The following is a 14,613-nucleotide window of genomic DNA, read 5'->3' on the forward strand; positions in this document are numbered from 1 at the left end:
GGCTCCCATTAACGCTTGGCGTTGTGGCGCATTAGTGTTCAGTCTGTGGGTGCACCGGGCGGCCGTCTGTTGGCAGCGAAGCGTTCCTGAAGTTAGAGAGAGAATAAAATGAGGGAAAGGCAGGGAGGTTAACCAGAAAATGGAGCATCCGGTTTGCTACCCTGCACTAGGGGAATGGGGAATGGGGAAGAAAGATTGGAAAGAAAGCGAAGAGAGAAATAGACGCGCGCAAAAAGGGGGGGGGGGAGCTGGGGTGCTACAGTCTATACAATAGGCCGCTGCCACGCAAAAAGTTTAGTAAGGCCTTCACTGATTTTCTGTGAGCACACAAATCATGTCGTCTTTCCAGCACTGATTGTTCAGACAAAGGTCTGTCGTCAAGGCGAGCTAACGCAGCAGCTAGTTGCCGTCTTTGCACGCTGTAACGAGGGCAGTGACAGAGAACGTGCGCTATAGTTTCATCGCTGCCGCAATGACCGCAAGCAGTACTGTCTTTCATGCCGATTCGGAAGGCGAAAGCCTTGGTGAAGGCGACACCAAGCCATAGTCGGCAAAGCACCGTTGTCTCGAGTCGAGAGAGTCCAGACGGAGGCCGGAGTCGACGAGAGGCGTCCAGTCTATGCAGTCGCGTGTGCCGTAAGCACTCGGCGTTCCACAGGGATTTTAATTCTGCATTAGCGATTTTTTGGATGGTCATTGCAGCATCAGTCCTTGAAAATGGTATAGATTATTCCCGAAGTTAAATTGCCAAAAAAAAAACCACGCGCAAGAACGACCACTTTACTCGGGAAAAATATCCTTGAAGCTCCAGTTCCTTGAATAGTTGTTGTCATTTCATTCTGCGTCATAACGAGGCGTGGACTTGGGTGAGGATGTCGATAATGGTTGTGGCATATAGAAGGATCTTGTAGGATTGTTCTCAGCAAATATAGTTCATTCCCTGGTACGTAGCGTTTTCCTTCGGAGGGGAGGGGTAAATAACACAATATAACAATAACACAATAAAGAAATAACACAATATACCAATAAAGAACACAATATAACACAATATAACAGTAACACAATAAAGAAAGAAAAGTAGAACGTCTTGCGAAATTCTACAGTACTGCTCTTCAATCATTCACAACGCTTCAGAATACCTCATTGAGCTGACAATGAAAGAAACCATAACACGCCATTCTAACTCTTACGAAGAAGAACAATACATACAACAAATAAAACGCCGAAAGACGCAAAGTAAAAATGACACGAACAATAAACCAAAGAGCTCAATTAATAATCAACTCCAAAAGAACATTTCGAAAAGCTCGAAGTCCTACATTCCGCTTCACACTTGAACGTCGGGTGTGGGACATCGTTGCAGCCTTGTTGTGGTATGAGCAAACAAGCTTAATTCATCCGCGAAATAGTAACTCTCAGCGTTTTCTCCGCGTAAAACGCAAAAAGCACGGGATCTTCTCATAGAGTATCGTAAAAACGTTCAGTAGCTCACTTGTAGGGCCGTTTCGGCGATTTGAAGACGACAACGGCCATATAAGAAGTGTAAGAAGCCGAAAAACACCGATGACCTAACCGAGAATTCTCCGATCTGGGAAAGTGGTGGAAGTATTCGGCAATAAGTAGTACTTATCATTTCTTTATTTTGCACTTATCTCCGAAGGTACCTTAGCTTAGCGAGCAGCTGTAAGTATTCAGAAGCTGTTGTTATATTTAACGGCATGAAAGTCGAACTATCGGTACACTTAGTACAACACGGAGCAGCAGCCACATTAGACTGCACTACTTCTTGAGCCTGCAAGGGAGGAAAGAACAGGACGGGAAAAAAACGCGAACCCATTAACCAATCTAGGAGAACTGGTATGCTACCCTGCATAGAAAAAATGGTCGGAGGAGGTTGAAAGAGAGAGAGAGGAAAGGCACACACAAAGTCGCACTTCACATTCATCGTAATACCTTAAGTCTATGATGAATCAATGCAGCACTATGTATCGTGCCGCCATAAATCATATTTAACACGACGCCTTAGAAGGGAAGGCAATAAAACCTTGGAGAGATCTCACAACTAACCACTCTTGACAAAAAAAACTATCACATCCCAATAGGTATAAGGAACCTAAACAGGTGAAGATAGATTTATAAGGAAGAGGTGGAGGTGTTAAAAAGGAGAACGACAAGCTAGAAAGACAGTGAAATTCCCTCACGGATATTCTTAGGTAGGCCTAGCTCTCACCATCGCATTATTTGATGTTAGTAACAGCACTACGAATTTTCATGGTGTCGTTGTTCCCACCAAAAACACATAGTAACAACATTGAGCTACTTAACTCAGTAACAACGTTTGGTTTTTTTTTTATATGTGTGAGTCTCTACACTGCGCACCAGGGCGTGCTGCGAAATTGTCCAGTATGCCGCCTTGTTGAAGCTACGAAAACTGAGCCGTCTGCATACTCAGTCATCTGCTACCTGTGATTGGTAACGCAATAATTGTGTTTGTATATTTAAATAAGGTACCTGTCATCCTCCCACCAAAATATTGTTGCGTAGACCATCGTGATGCGTCTGACATTCGGCATGCAATAAATCTGGTTATAACCAATTCAATGCAACACAAAGTTAGACATGGAGACATTGACCGTTGTCCTTAAGTGTTTTGTAATCATTATGACAGAATTTTATTTGTAATTAAGCAGGCGACAATCGACTATTTAGATAGGGGTCTGCGCAACGAGTTACATTGCGAATCGCTCGTGGGACGCATAATTCGACAACTATAGGTTCAAATGCCACCGACGAGAAAAGTGATGTGTATTAGCTTTTATTTCATTTTGAATCGTATAGTAATTCCTACAATGCACCTAAAGACAACATTAAATGTCCCCTATGCTTTTTTTTGCCTAATTTTTTGTTCCAGTCATTTGAATATGTATAATTAGTAAAGGAGTTACTCGCACACGTTTGCCTTTTTAACATGTCAGAATCATGCGTTTTTTATAAGGCCGCCACTAAAGGTGGAAACGTGCAATCTATCCTCACATGCTGGCTTTGAGCGTGGGTACTTTGAGCGTGGCTTTGAGCGTGGGCTCAACTCAGAAGTTGATACTATCGCTTTCCGTCATATGAGCTCAACGGGCAGACGAACACAGAGTTCATTTTGTGTTGAGACTTAAAAATAAGATGGCATGCAGATATCTATGGTAGCATGTGTTTGTCATTTGAGACAAGTGCTAGCGCAGAAAAATTACGACACACAAGGATCGGGGGGAATAAAACTACGCCGTACGACATATGAGTCACTTAAACTCTGCAATGAGTTCTAGTTCTCAAAGATTAGTGATGTAATCAATGTAATGACGTACTAACATGTATCACAGCTAATTCGTCGTGACACTGAAGTTAACCATTACGAAAGAACCTTTTTAAACCTCATTTTATTACTTAAAGCCACTGAGTGTTGCGCATTTGTTTACAAAATACGCTTTGAGTTTTTAATGCAGTATATTCAACTGTGCGACAGTTTGCCGTACAACTTGTGTTGGTGTCCCCAATGCAACAAAAATTCTGGTATGCATAAACAAGAATTACGTAGACAGTAATATAAAATGTGAGCCAAACAACAATAGCATTGTGTTGTCGAGAGCCTATTGATGGTAATACTCACAGGAAGGTCAGGCGACGATAAAGCGCAGCCAGCTTAGTCCTCTGCTCATCCATTAGTACTTCAGCCAGACTATAACAGCAGTATCATGAATGTAATTTCATGCTCGATGCTTATATACAGGGTGCTGCACCCTGACAGTAAAATGAAGCCACACGCATACAGCACAGGTGTCCGAAAAACGTCGCAGATCACAGTTTACGAAGAAATGAAACGCACAGACTGCAGAGAAAAGGACGAGCTACCATATCCATGGCGAAACCCACCCGTTGACCTCTTCTTTATTACGAATTCCGGTCTAATCTCCAATGATTGTAACGTCGCTCCTCATCTCCTACACAATTTGTAACATCCTCCGTGCGCCTCCAGTGGCGCCTGACGACAAAGAAAACTGAACGCTCACATGAATCGGTGTACAAAATGTTCGTCATTATTAGTAAGAGCTCCACGTCAGTCGTAGTAGTGTCATGCGGGTCTTCTCCTGCACTTGATCTTCCAGTGGTGTTTCCGTCGCTTCTGCCATGATCATGCTATTGAGTGCGCTGACATCTATACAGCTATGTTGTCGCTGAGCAGGTTTCTTTCGTACCTAAACTCCCATTGAAGGCGCTTCTAGAAAAATATTGTGCAGCTCTTTCTCAGGCAAATTTTCTTCGCTTTCTTTTCCTGGCTCCATTCACCTTGCTTTTACGTTGCCTCCGTCCTCGTCTCATCCTTTCCCTTGACGCTGTGTGACTGTCTCGGCATTTTGCCGCTTCGCGGTAATCAGCAGTGCCGTATGTTTTCTCTTCAATCTTGATTTGTGCACCTTTCTCATTTAGCAGAAGCTTGGTGCTCTACGAGGAGCTTGTTTTTTTGTCTCCATGGACTTTTCTTTTCCTTTTTCATTTCTTCTCGCTCTATGAAGTTGCCTTGACTGCTCAATCAAAACTCGGTGAACACGTCGTAACTCACAGATTGGTGGGCGATCCAATTGCCGAAGACGTTCGACGTCTGCGATGACCTGCATGACGGCCTTGAGTGTCTGACTCCGCCTATTGTAGAGGGCCTACATGATCCGGTCCAGTGTCGGAAAGGGGAGAGATCACTGGCAGGCCGTGTTATGAGGCAAAGTCGGAGTCAACACGGCATCCATCGCAGAAGGTTCGGTTGGGCTGTCGTTCTTCATGATCTTGTGTATATTGGAACATCGTCGTGAAGGGCGAGTCAGGACTGAGCCGAAAAAGACGTGAGGGCTCTCGTCTCACTAGCCTCCAGACGATGTCTGCACTCATGGGGCGTCACTGTCAAGATGCACGTCGCTGATCTATCGACTACCTTGACTTGTGAATATCGGGCCATCGTCGTGAAGGGCGAGTCAGGACGGAGCCGAAGTAGACGTGAGGAATCCCGTCTCGCGAACTTCCAGACGATGCCTGCACACACGTCAGTCCATGAACGCTCTTAGTAGTCTTAGTTGAAACCAGATTCGTGCTCCCAAGTTTCAGCGCTGGTTAGGCCTCGCACATCAGCTTTACCCATGGCGGCTTCACAAAAATCCTCGAGGCTACGACGGCGGTCGAAATTCGTGAAGTCCGCTCCGTCTCACCTCCAAAGGTCCTTCCTCCCGGGTTTCATGGAACCAAAATGTAGAAATAGGACGAGCCGCCGAGCCCATGGCGAAGCCCACCCGTTGACTTCTTCTTTATTCCGAATGCCGGTCTAATCTTTGATGATGATGATAAAGTCGCCCCTCGTCTTCTACACAATTTGTAACACAGACTTCATTTTAATTTATCGGCGCCAACAAGCAGTGAGAGGTACGCCGAACAGTAGAAAAATTGCTGATGTAAAGTAGGGCTCACGCACAGAACCACTGCATAACAGCACAATAGTCCAACGGATTCCTTTTTGAAAACCAAGACTTCCTTCCCTTAATAGATTCCGCAACAACGACAAAAAGCGGGGCCGGCGCACGATACTCTGGAAGGTCAATTTGAAGAAACTAGGAATATCACTTACTATAGTCTTAATATTTTGTCTTTTGGGGCTGCTTCATTAGCACACAGCGACAGAAACATCTGCGGGGCTCTCTGTGAATTCCTATGTAACACAAGAAGATTACCTTGCTGAGCCATTCATCAGCTCCCAATTTTTGCTAGTCAATCTTTTTATTATTTAGCTGTTACACTGTAATGATTTAACCTTCATAAGAATTTCATATAACGATTACACCTCAGATATTGAACAAAATCTCTTACTTCTCTGCCTTCCCCCCCCCCTTTTTTTACATTGTGCGAAATTAATTTCACAGTCAAAACGAAGTAATCCTATTCACCTTGTCTAGAAAACCTAAAGGTATTGACTTGCATTCACCACCGCCTTCTTGACCAATCCCCTTTAGTGGGTGAGAGCCACAAAAGAAAAGATCAAGCAAGCAAGCAAGCAATAAGGCAAGCATACCTTACTCTTGTCTGCTCACCACGAACAACCACTCAGACAGGGCCGCAGCAACAAGATACCCAATGCCGGTGGCCCCCGCTGCATTCTCATAACTAAACTATAGACAAAACTACGAAAGAGAGAGGAAAATTCTCTTTATGTGCTTTTTTATGCAAGCACTACGCTTGAAAACTGTGCCAGGCATCTAAATAATCTATTTAAGTTTACCATCACGTACGGGGTTCTTTGAATAAGTGAAAGCCGCTCTCAGGGCCAACATATCTGGTACATTGACAGGCACTCAATCAGGGACGAAAGCGCGCACGCTCTCCAGGGTATACCGATGCGTTTGGTCTGCCGATTTCCTGAAAGCCTGCGGAAGCAAACGTGACTTCCCATCAGGGCACTGCTTAAAATGCAATACCCTTTAAGCAGGTTTGCCCGTCCAAAAGCCTGACCACCTTGTCTATTGGCAAAGATATCTATATGTAAAAAAACGTCATGATGACCGAGGCCAGCGTATGTTTATTTTTTGTGGAACCAGCATGTTTCATGGAAATATAAGAGAACAATACGTTCACCGGGCGCGTGTCGCGTCTCTCAGAATTACAAATAGAGTTCCGCTGTCCATCCAATACGTACGTTTGTTGTTTCAGACAAATCGTTAAGTGGGAAAAGTGTCTATGTATATCCGAGAGATTTTCGCTGAAGTAACCACTTCCTCCGTGGCAAAAGTTGCACAAAATAAAAATTGTGAGATATTTATTCAGATTGACGGTAATCATGTCGCATTGATTTTGGTATTTAGTGGGAAGCATATAGTCTTGTCCTTCCATGTGACGCTACTCGATACCTGAACTTCTATGCACAAATCTTGGTGCTTTTAACTGGGAGCGTAATTTTCGCTTTGATTAGGGCATGTTCTACGCCCAATGGCTTTAATAAAAACCAACGTATATTAAGGTCCATGTCAATGTATACAGTGGTGGTTATTGTACTGTTTCTAACCATGTTGGTATAATCGTCATATACAGAGGAAGAAAAAAATGCGGACGAAAACACAACCTGCCATCAGCAGACTCCACGCTCTCAGCAGCCTCGGCAGAAAGGGACATTTCACTGATTACAACATGCGGGAATGTAAGGACGCACTTGAATTGTGTACAACGTCACAATTCCACCATACTGGTGAACCACAATGTGCAATGACAACCAAATGGAATGTTATACAATGTAAGGCTAGAAGCTGACCAAATTATATGCCATCTTTGACTGATCATTACGGAGTGCTCTTGAGCTCTCCGGAGAGAGAAAGAGGTTGAGGAAAGGAAGAGACGCAACCTTCGCATATCTCTCAGGAGTTGGCTCTATGGAGCGCTCTACAGTGCTCCGAAACGAACAATCGAAGATGGCAATAGATGTACACATACATCGTCCACCACACTGGATTAGTGGCTAAGGTGCTCGGCTGCTCACCCAAAAGTCGAGGGTTCGATTGCTACGTTGATGGTCACAGTTCAGCGGAGGCGAAATAGGGTAGAAATCCGCGTACTGTGCGATGTGAGCGCACGTCGAAGAACACCAGGCAGATGGTCGAAATTTGTGGAGTCCTCCACTACGATGTCTTCCATACTATATCCTGGTTTCGGGACGTAAAACACCAAGCAACAACAATAATAATAATAATAATAATAATAATAATAATAATAATAATAATAATAATAATAATATATCTCAGAATCTAATACTAATAAAATTATTAACATTGTTATTGTTATTCAATTGTAGATGTATATGACATAGATCTATAAAACGCTGCAATAAAAGAATACGGCTTCTCCTGACAGCGAAGTGGCTTGCGTTCTCTCTGCGGCTTCGGCGCGAGGTAGGCGGTGAAAGAACAACAAGTATAAGGGTATGAGCCATATTCTCGTCTCGATTCTGATAGCCCAACGTTTTCGTGAAAGTTCGCAGTCGCTGCCCGAACTACACAATCGATCCCCTCCACCCCCATCCGCCTTTGTTGCTACTCCGTGCTTCTACACCCGATGACGCTTGTTACCACGTTTTACCTCTTTTCGAACCACGCCCGTAGGCTGCCCCTGCAAGCTTTCGCTAACGCATACAACGATGCACGAGGGCGATGTTGTCGATTTGGACTTGATACGGAACATAACGGTTCTGAAAAAATTGTATCTCCAGTGTAAATGAACCTTCGGAAAGCATCGTCCCTACAGATATGTTGTGCCATTACCGAGCTGCCGAATGCGCTATAGTCACTGCTTCTACTCATGAATGCAGTCATTTTGCTTCTAACGCGGAAATTAGCGACCCATTAGCAGCTACAAATTGCAGGGTGGTTAGGTCTTGACAAACAACTCATCCTCGTGCCATTCTTAAGTCGCACGCGATCGATGTGATTGCTACCACGTGGCTACTCAACTGAATGCGGGAAAACAATTATTTCTTTTTTTTGTTCCCGAGTTTCCACGCCCCCCTGACACGAAAACAGCAGTTCGAAAACTAAACATCTCATTCAGCGAAGCACAAGCCATGTACTGCAACTGATATGTGATTACGCAAGCTATACTTACGAAATAAAATGCACAAAATAAAAATCAAATTCCAATAGCGAAACGCAGTTCGAGGAGTGAAAGACGAAGTGCAGATATCAGGTGTATTTACACCTTCATGGTATTCAATATCTAAGATTCGAGGGCAAAGTGATTATGTCCGAGGTAATTACTCCACTAAGCACCCATATCAATTACCTTTCATCAATCTTCCTTACCGATGTGGGCAGCTGCGTAATTTCCATTTAGGAATCACGTCTGGGGGCCTATATCATGGCCCTCATGAAATTTTTTCGCGTTCATAGCAGTACGTATAATTTCGTCTTGCATACCTGAAGCTCTCGGATGAAGTGCTGAGTGTTGTCTTTTGGTGGCAAAGTTTTAGAGATAGAGATGCTAGAAGCTCCTTGAAATCGCATGATATTGCAAATTAGCATGAAGATCACTACTGACCGCGCACACAAAACATTGAGAGTGGTATCTTTACACACTCCCTCCCCCGGCGCGCCTCTCTTTTTGTTTTCTGTTTTTTTTTTGTCTAGTCTACCTGCAAATGATCCTGGTTTCCGAGAAATGACCCTGCTGCCTTCCTGAGAGAACTCATAGATGCGCTACAGCGAAATCGATCACCGATTGACTAGCTAATACGGTGGTTCCTTTTTCAACGAATATGGACGTTTCACACTGCATATATGCGACATGTCACTTTGTAAGTTCAGGCTGCAGGAATGTTCGCAACCACTACACTCTAAAAAATATCGAGTAAAAAGGGTGTCTTTTTGTCCCACGACTATAATTGTCATCCGGCTTGCGTGCGCTTCCTTTCTTGAAAACTCGGCGCTGGCCACTTTCCTATCGAGAATTCCATGTAACCCTGATAATGGGCATGTCGATCGTGACCGGAATTTACCGGCCGCGGGGTGATTGCACAAGGATGGAAGGCAATATAAATGACAATTATTGTTGTGGGACACTCGCTCTTTTTTTAGAGTGTACAGTCAAAGTTTCCAGAGTCGCTGAACATATCTGAATCTGAAAACTCTGTTGATGTTTCAAAAACCTTATAACTCAACAAAAAGATGAGAATTACTTGAATTACTTGCGTTAGTGCGTGTGTGTGTGTGCGTGCGTGCATGTGTTTCGCTGTGTGCGTGTGTGTGCGGGAGCACGTGACTGGGTGTTTCTATGCTAGCACAGACAAATAGAATAAAAATAAAAGGTGAGCCAGGGCTGATCCCAGTAGGCTACCTTGCACCGAGGAAAGAGGAAGGGAAAGGCAAGCTGTAGATGAGGAGAGAATATACCCTTTAAAACTACTTAGGACTTTGGTCTTTCCCATGACAAACGAGGAATCAGTCTTGTAATTTTGAGAAAACTCGACAGTGCTTTCGTTACTTTCAGAACTGTAATGACCGTACGGCATCCCGATGGTCTCCGTATATTCTTGAAAGTGAAAATGCTTCCTTCAAGATTATTTAGAGCATCACGAAGGTGAAGCTATAAGTCAGACAAATAAGGTGCTCAGTAGTTTCATCGACGATACAGACACTGCACTCGGCGTTGTCCGTCATCCTAATATTAGGTTTTTATGCGCTGATGAATGCTGCACTCAGAAGCACAACAATATGTTCCTCCCTGAAAAGATCAGACAGTTGCCGCAGTCGAATGCCTGGGACAACATATTAGAGTTCATAATGCATGAATGGTGGTATTTGCCGCTTTCGCACTGTCATGTTTTTCTCCAGCTTATTCAAGTATGGAGCCGTGTCAATTCTTGCTACCCTTTCAAGGTTTGCAAACACAGACCCTTGAAGACTAGCGGTTTTCTCCATCATTGAAACTTTGAAACTTTTCAAACATTTATTTAATCAAACATTCTAATTTTAGGGATGCTAAGGACCGGGGTCAAAAAGCCTCTTCACGGGCTTTACGAGGACCACGACCCCGTACAAAGTGACAGGGATAGCCAAGTGTACAGGGCAGTACAATAAAGTAGGGAGTGAAAAAAAGCAACAACATATCAAGTTCAATTTGCATCACACATACACAGAAATATTTGCTCAGAGAAGAAGGCAGGAAAAATTATTGTAAACAGGTAACAACATTTTAGGTTAGTACAACTGTCTGGTGTTACATAATCCCTCCAGTGGCACGTACAAACAAGATAACATAGAAACGACGCAACAAACAGCACTTCAATATTCTCACAGATGACGATTCACTCAAGAAAACAAAGAAAAAAGGAAAAGCAACAAGCACTAAGTTGAAACAGATTTACATATTAACATATTAAGTGCGGCGAGAAGCAAGATTTTTTTCCTTTTTTTTGTTCATGCCCGTGAGCTAAAACGGCAGTAAAGGAAATGCAATATTCCTATTCCTAACTGCAAAAAAAAACGTGCATGCCACTTTTGATAAAGGCTTCTTCACCCTGAGTTTCAATCTGTTCGGTAAGGTACCGAACCATGATCATTCTAATCTTCTGTAACGCTGGGCATGCAGCTTGTTCGGGTCGTCTGCGTGCTTTCGCCATACAGTGGCGACGCCACAAGCTAACATCGTGAGGTACAGTACGATTTGTTCAAATAAGCCCCTTCTGCGCTGTCGGCCCGAAGGAATTGACACTCCGAATTGACGATGCGCGACGTGCCACACGCCTTTGGCCGTTACGCATTCAAACATCGTGTGGCGGATTGTTTCTCTTTTGCCGCAGTTGGGGCAGTGGTCATTGGGAACGACGCCCCACTTTGACAGTCTCTGACGAGTGGGCGACGCCTCGCACCAGCGTAGGCAATCAAATTATCTATTTCTGGTACGTGGTTGTTCCGCCATTTCTTCCACTTGCTTGGCCTCCATCTCTGTTTTTCCGCGTCAGTGATCAAGCGACTGATTAACATTTCATTAATGCGTGGGGTTGCAAGCTTTGCAAAGGATTCCTCGGCGGTATCGCCGTCTACCGAACGTTTGAGACCCTCTGCTGCTTTATGAAAAGCATGCGGGTGTTCTGCTTGAGGGCCCCGGTACTTCTCCGACGCAAATGCGGCTCCAAGACTTCCGGAAAATTATAGCAATAAGCTACGACCAGGATAGTCATTGTCCTGAAACAATTTGTAAACAGTTTTAGCTGTAAGTGCCTTTGTGAATGTATCAAAATCTGGTAGACTAAGTCCTCCACAACTTTTTGAGAGCTTCAGGAACTTTTTCTGAACTTTCTGTGTCTTCCCATTCCATATGATGCCCGATATAAAAAGCACATGAGCACACTTTGGTTTTCACTGCCGTCAATTCGGCGCCAAGTGACAAATTGAAGTCAGTGGCATACGCGAAGGCCTGCGTGGCTCTGTTTACGGCATCCTCCCAATTTCTTCTGGAGACTTCCCCGTTTTGAAAGTATACCCCGAGAACTTTTACCGCATCCACGTATTGAATACCGCCCGGCAAAGAACCGTGAAAGCCACCGAAACGAAGGGATTTGCTTTTCTCGGCTTTAAGGAAAGCACCCGATACACTGGCATACTCTTCGAACAGCTCTAAGAAAGCGCGGTAACTGGCTTGACTTTGTACGAACACAGAGATGTCATCCGCATAAGCGGTGATGCTAACTGACTCCAGACCTGTCATTGGAAAGCCCTGAATATTTGTGATGTAGTAGCTTGAAAAATGTGAGCATAGCAGATGACAGCGCCACATTACCTGGAAGATGACAAGAATGAAGGGGCATTGCAGCGCGCCCATTGAAAAAAGAAGAGGAGACGCTCGCGGAGAACGAAGCTGTTCGGACGCCGGCAAGACGACGCAAGGAAGCCTAGGGCGAACCTGCAACTACGCGCGAGGTTCGAAAGGCCGTGTTGCTGTCCTCGAGCCATTGACGTCCTCGGGGCACGGCGTGTCGGCGTGGCCACGTTCGAGTGCTGGGTGAGTGGTCCTGCGGACATCTCTGGTACGGCGAGCGCCCTGAAAAGACCGGAGCTGCTGACCACGTCCACCGAGCCGACGTCGCTGACAGTGTGCGGCTACGCCTAGACCTGGTGATGCCCTCTTCCGTGGTATGCTGACCTGTGCAACCAAGCGACGACTGCATCCGAGCACGCAACGGGTCCCACTTCAAGGCACCGGGCTACGGCACAGACTGTGAGACTGTTTACTCGTTTCTTTTGTGTGTGAACCGCGTGTGTGTACGACGTATAGTACTGTATGTGCAATAGTTTTTTTTTGTCCAATATAACTTCCTTTTAATTCCCTCACTGTCTCCATCGTCCTCACGTCACACGCCTTGCTGTGTGACGAACCTAACCACGACATATCTGGCGTTCGCGACAGGACAGCATACCACGGAAGAGGGCATCAACAGGGCTACCAGTCACCAGATCTACCAGGTCTACCATGTGGTATACCACCAGGTATACCAGGTCTACCAGGCATCACCAGTTTTTTTTTTTGTTCATCTAATATAACTCCCGTTTGTTTTCCTCACTGTCTCCATCTTCCTCGCGTCACACGCCTTGCTATGTGACGAACCTACCCTACTGAAACGTTCCGTATGAAATCTTACGGAAAATATATGGACTCCGTAACATTTCCTTATGCTACATACGGAAAAAATATGGAGTTTTATGGAAATATACGGAAGTTGTATGGCATTTACGGAAAGCTTCCTATGGAGTATAAAAAAGGATAAGGAAATTGTATGGCGTATACGGAAAGCTTTTTATGGAGTATACGGAAAGATAAGGAAAATATATGGCATATATGGAAAGCTTTTTATGGAGTATATGGAAGGATAAGGAAAGGTAAGGAAACTTATGGAGCATACGGAGAGTTCATGATGGAAGATATGGAAGGATAACGAAAGTGTACGGAGTGTACAGAAGCTTTCATAAGAAAAATGCAGAATGTAAGGTCTTACGGAAATATACAGATTTTGTAAGGTGCTTACGAAAATGTGCAATAGTGTATGAAAGGCATGTGGATTGTTGCAAAAATGTGGAAACTCTACAGTTGTTGTCACATTTTAAGCAGGAAATCCAAGCTCTATAATGTTATAAATGAATGCACAGTGACATATATAGTACAAAAGAATAACGCAGGCTAGTCTGTGTTGTCAGTCACCGCTGTTCGCCCTTTTCCAGAATGAATACAACTTCTGCAGATGACCAGGTGCTAAAGTCTGTCACACGGAAAATGTGTCATTCACAAGGAATGACAATAACTGTCATTTTACTTGCATGCTGTCACACGAAAAAAAATGAAGCAAAAAAAGCATAACTTCAAGGGCTCGTTTTTCGGTAGAAACAATAATAATTAGAACTAAATTCAACGTGAATGAACTTGTCAATATTAATGAAACTGTTCTCATTAACATTGGCAAAGAGAAATGTCATTTTAAAATATCGACCATGAGCTTAGCTCTCCTGAGCACCGACAAAAGAAATGAAAATCTATGAAAACTAATTGCATGTAGCCTAAAAATAATTTTTTATTGATAGTATGTGCTCCTACAATATAAATACAGCTATACACAACTTGCCACAGCTTCACGACAGAAACGAGGTAGGGGCAGAGGGAGTGGTCAGAAAAATAATTAAGTATGAGAGCACAGCTGATATGTACAAACACATAATGGTGCTTATCACTGATGCACGGATGGTCGTGTATAGTGCTGGGTCGTTTTGAGATTTTCAAAAGCATTGTTTCAGACCACCATGCAGATTACGCTTCAATTGTAGTGCTACATAAAACACAACTTATGGGCCAGCTTTAATGAATAAGAAGATTATAGGTTAAACAAATGCTTTAAAATATATCGTATCATGGCTGCATGGACGCACACAAGCTATGTAAAGCGCAATAAAGGGAGGACGCATGAGCTTCTCTTGATGCTTCAGTTCTACATAGATGCTTCAACTGTGCTGCAAAGAAATTTAACCAATGTCTGTGTGTGCAACATTGTCTATTTTAAACTAT

This window comes from Rhipicephalus microplus, unplaced genomic scaffold (genome assembly GCF_043290135.1).
Source record: "Rhipicephalus microplus isolate Deutch F79 unplaced genomic scaffold, USDA_Rmic scaffold_25, whole genome shotgun sequence".
NCBI lineage: Eukaryota > Metazoa > Arthropoda > Arachnida > Ixodida > Ixodidae > Rhipicephalus > Rhipicephalus microplus.